Source organism: Cibotium barometz, chromosome 7, assembly GCF_041138505.1.
Source record: "Cibotium barometz isolate CiBa-2024 chromosome 7, ASM4113850v1, whole genome shotgun sequence".
Taxonomy (NCBI): Eukaryota; Viridiplantae; Streptophyta; class Polypodiopsida; order Cyatheales; family Cibotiaceae; genus Cibotium; species Cibotium barometz.
The window spans coordinates 22,080,426-22,085,683 of NC_141052.1; the positions used below are offsets into that span (position 1 = coordinate 22,080,426).

General features: G+C 42.9%; 1 long non-coding RNA gene across 1 annotated transcript; it reads right to left on the reverse strand.

The window, feature by feature from the left end:
• Positions 1 to 3,062: 3,062 nt before the first annotated feature.
• LOC147636785 (uncharacterized) lies at positions 3,063 to 4,654 on the reverse strand. The gene is made up of 4 exons (XR_015266126.1): positions 4,289 to 4,654; positions 4,165 to 4,188; positions 3,261 to 3,316; positions 3,063 to 3,155 (listed from the first exon to the last, which is right to left on the reverse strand). It is a non-coding gene; the product is annotated as an uncharacterized LOC147636785 (long non-coding RNA).
• Between the last annotated feature and the right edge of the window lie 604 nt (positions 4,655 to 5,258).

Genomic DNA, 5,258 nt, shown 5'->3' on the forward strand with positions numbered 1-5,258 from the left:
CCAAGGGTTAAATGCAAAATGATGATTTTCACAAATTTATCAGCACAATTTTACCAAAAATTACATTAAATCAAGGAGGGTAACCAATTTGTACGGGATGGTTGGAGTATCAAAACAACTCTGAATTGCAATCTGAAGTTATAGGGATCTGTATCAGATACCTAATGGTCAATTTGAACCCTCAATTGCACCAAAATACAGTGATTAGCATTGATTAATCACTGATTAGCAAATTAATCCATTGTTTTGTGTGCAAAAAATAGAGTATGCGGGGAGTCCAGATCTGGTGCCTTAGACTTCAAATAAGCTCAAATACTTTCAAAGGCATCAATAGCAATGAGTCTAGTAGAGGATTAAGCCAATAAACACAAGATTTGACCAAATATTGAAAGCTTAATCTCTGTTTTACCAAAGTCACCTGCAGATTTGATGAAGAGCTTGGATCTCACTGTAGACTTGATGAAATTGAATTCTGTCTTCACCAGCTTGTAGAGCATGCTTGAAAACACCTTGGGATAAGAGGAATTAGAGTGATTCACCCTGAGTGAGTGTAGATCTGAGATCTTCTACTGAAAAACGGAGCCTGCTAAAACAACGATTTCTCCTTCATCCGCGGCGGTTTGCTACGTTGTTTGGATGAGCTTGAAGAGCTATGAGATACCTATCATGTGCTAGAAGGGTTTGGCCTAATTTTATGTGTGCAAGGAGAGGGAGCTCCTTCACTGGCTGGGGGTACAGAGGTGAGTTGAAAAAAGAGGGAGAATTATAATTTTCTACTAATCTAAATTAGTAAAATAATTAGCAAGATAATGGGCTCACAAATTAACATGGCTCTGATACCATGTTGAAATTAGAGCATTGTGATGAGCTATGGTGGATCAAACACTAGAATCAACATCATTAACAAAGTGATTAGCAAATAATTAAGATGTAATTAGTAGGTAATTAACAAATAGATTAATGTAGGCATGGATACTCAAAAACCAGCAAATTCTCATTAGGGCAATGCCTCAATTTATAGAGCTTACATCCAAGCATCAAATCCCACTCATCATGATTCACTCCACCTCTTTTCCCTGATTCTCTCCACCTCTTGACTTTTCCCAGAATATCTCCTAGAATATCTCCACACTTCCCAGAATATCTCCACACTTCCTAAATCTTCTCATGCTACCCTTTATTCTCTCCCAGTGGATTCTTCTCACCTTTTCACAGGTTCTTTCACATTTACACATTCTCTTTTATAGCCTCTAACCAAGGGCTTGTTCCTGCACACACCCTATTCACTTGTATTTTCAACAAGTTGGAATAATATAAGCCTGCACCCGAGAGTTTGAGGCCATATCTCCTCGTCTAGGAAGAGAAAGAGAGAGAATCTGCTCAAACCTTGGTCGCACATGCTAGGCAAGGAGTAAGAGACAGAGAGCGAGAGAGAGACAGGGGTAGACAAACAAACACATAGGTAGATAGATCATAGATAGATAGATAGACACACACACACACACACACACACATATATATATATATGTATGTATGTATGTATGTACGTATGTATGTATGAGTTTCTACAAAGAGGTTTTCTACAAGAATTAATCAGTCAACAAAAAAACTATAGCACCTGTTCTTTTCCATCACCAACAATTGATGATGACGCAAAACTGAAAACGCTGATGTAAATCAGTTATGTACAAGAGCCTCGCACTGTGTGGACCTGTCTCAGTGAGAGCTCTGATCAAGGTGGCATGCATAGCATGCGCATACAAGATGGTCCAAAGGGATGGATACTCCAAGTGTGGCTAGGCATCCTTTATATATGCCCCTAGATGGTTGGTTGGTGAAACCAACCTCCTACTACCCACAATTTGGCTGGGGTGGCCAGCCCACAAACAAGGGCCTAAGGACATATATACTAAGCAACTAGACCTGGGGTAGGGCCGCCATGCAATGCTCCCACAACTCTGACACAACCCGGAGATGACCTCCGTTAACACAATGTCCTCGTAGGTCCCCCTCATCTCTTCCAATGAGAAGGCCACCAAAGCTGCCTGTAGAGGGGGGAGGCTTGGATTGTAAGCCACATATTCCATGTATGAAGGGGAGTTAGTCTAGGGTGCATGAGACCCATTAGCAACTTCAAGGGAAGGGGATCGCAGACTCGCTGTGGAAGACATGCAAGTACAGGCTTCATCGTAGTTGCCACTATCCAGATGCAATTTGTGCATGCTGGATTTATGCTGTTCGGTTGCAGAAAAGCCAAGCCTGAGTCAGCAGTCCTGAAGTACCATGGGTAGTGTCATGTGATGCGCCATCCTCGAGGGTGCGACAACTGACCCATTGTGATGGGGTTCTAGGAGGAGGGGGGAAATGGCCTGCATTGACATCACTGTGCTCACATTTCTTTGCTTCCTCAAATGGAGCATCTATAGCCACAAAAAAAATAGTTTATGCAGACATACCAAGCATGCATTTGAATAGGAAAAACAGTTCAAAATCAATAATTACAAGAACTATGCCCCCAATTGTTCCTATACTAATGTTCAAAAACATAGGGCTAATGATCATCCAGACCATGCTCCTACTAAATACCACATTTCACTCCAGCCTTACCTTCGAAAACTTGTTGTGCCACATTTAATTTTCCACATCCATGCATCAATCTCACTTAGTTCCATGTTTTTAAGCTGTATTGCTCTAAGACATGCGTCGAAGCTGTCAGCAAACAACTGCCTCAAAAAGGAAAATACTATAAATGCATTCTAAGAGACCACATTCCGAATAGGAAGCTCATCAAAAACATGCTTTTATGAGTACATTAAAGAGAGGTTCAGCCACCAATAGCTCATCTCATAAACCAGTTACAAAGGATTCAAAGTTTTGCTAATAAGGAAGCAAAGACACAAAGACCAGCACCTACAGACTACCCCCCACCACTACGAGAAGGGAGCATGCGTGAGAACCCCTCTACTAGGTATGCTTCTACCAACAAGCAGCCTAGTTCTACTTACCAATTGATTGGCTCATGTCTTCAATATCTCGAAGCGCTTTCTTTAATCCATCATACTTCATCTGGGCAGCAGCTTCATGTGCTGCTTTCCAAAGCTGTTTGCCCTCAAATTTCTTTGCCTTGAAGTCCAAAACTGCCAATGCATCATCTCCTAGCTCATCAAGGGCACGTGCAGCATGAGGATTGCGAACAAGAAAAATGCACCGCACCAGTGATATGAGGTCATCCACAGCTGTATAAACCAAATATCTTCTACCTTCAATATGCTGTCGAAGCACATTATCTGATGCAGTCTGAACGCTTCCACAAAAACTGGTACACATGCAATCAATCTTTTCAGCAAAACCCCAATCATGTATGAAGAGTCTATGCTTTCCTGTTTGCAAACTCTTGCAAACTCTCCACAACCATCAATTTTCCCTGCGTATGTCCCTGTTTACAATATTTAAAGCATGCGCATTTTGAAGTACTTTAACTAAACCAGCCAATGGTAAATCTGGTCCAACTTGATCTTTTCCAAATTCTTCACCTATAGGCTCTATCAAGAACATTGACTTCCCAATGCATTGCAAAACTCTGGGTACTCCATCAACATTCTGCAACTCATTCAGAAACCTAACATCATGAGAGCCCTCTTCGTACCCACTTCTTAAAACTTTTAATGCACGGAATTTTCCGTCGCCACAATCAACTTCGTAGACTTTACTGGTCTTCCCACTTCCCAAGCACCCTTTGATTGTACAACCTTCTGGCAAAGCTGATCTCCACTTCATTAGCAAACCTAATAAAGCAAGTTCAGCCATTAAATAGCCACCAATGCTCTCTCTTACAAAAGCTATAGTGCTGCTCCTTCTAACTTCAAAGCCACCAAGAGCCACATCAACATTGTCTGAACTGCAGTGGGGGCTGAGACGAAACCAACAAATTTCCTTCAGATTAGTTATACCCAGAATAACTGAAAGTCTTTTAGGATGCTTGGCTACTTTCAAGCTGCCGAGGAAGTGTCAGGTCAACTTCACTTGATTTTGCATATTTCCCTTTAGCTTGGTAGCTATGTGAGAACTGGAACGACACTTTGCTTGACTTTATTGTTTTTGAGAACTCCCACCCAGGCACACCTTCAACACAAATATACACAAATTATCCATGATTATTCTTACTGTTTCCCTGCACAGCAGTTGAATCTCCCAACAAGATAACGGGCTCCCATCAAAGAGAGAGAGAGAGAGAGAGAGAGAGAGAGAGAGAGAGAGAGAGAGAGAGAGCAATAAAAAGAAAAGATACCTTTGTTATCTCTGCCGGCTTTACACATGGCCAGAGCTACATTGCTTGCTATTGCTCGATCGAGGTTTGGGTAACTGACAAGAATGGTCTTGGGGGCAATCTGGTCAGGAGGAAAAGAGGAATCTACTCCAACTGGCAATCTGGTCAGGAGGAAAAGAGGAATCTACTCCAACTGGCTTAGGCATTGAACATCCCCCCAAGTTTACCAGTATAGGTCATAGCAGCGTAGAGGCAATTAACGAGCTGATGGGGGCGGGGCCGATTTTTTGGGGTTAATAGAATGGGTGAACAGGAAAGTGAGTGGTATGACCTGGGTTTACCAGGATAGGTCATAGTGTAGAGGCAATTAACGAGCTGACGGCGGGAGGCGAGGTCGATTGTTCATGTTTAATAGAATGGGTAAATAGGAAAGTGAGACCCGGGTTTTGAGATAGTGTGCTGGGAACTAAGAAAGTGCCCCACCACCCCCGAGTCATTGTATGAGAGTAATATCGGTTACGTGGAGGACCACAGGATAGAACCCATCCCCTTTAACTAGGGACATATTGGTGGTGGCCGAATTCCTCAGGTGTCCCAAGACATCGTAATAAAGAGGAGGGCATATGGGAGGGTGGTGATAGGTCTAAGCCTGGGTTACCGGTAGTCCATAAAAAGAAACAAAATATTGAAAGCAATGAAATACCTTATGAAAGCCGACACCTGTGTGGTGGGAGGGGTTTAGCGGGGGACAAGGAGGAGTGGGAACGGGGATGATGATAGACTATAGAAGAAGGTGAAGATGACACTAATGAAACCGACGCACTGACACCGACATCGACGACGGGGAATTCGGCAAAAGCGGCACCGGGAGTGTCCATGGTGCCAGTAGTGTCGATCGTGCCAGTAGTGTCGATGGTGCCAATAGCGTCGATCGTGCCAATAGTGTCAATAGTGGCAATAGTGTTGAGAGTGGAATCCTATGGGAACCGAG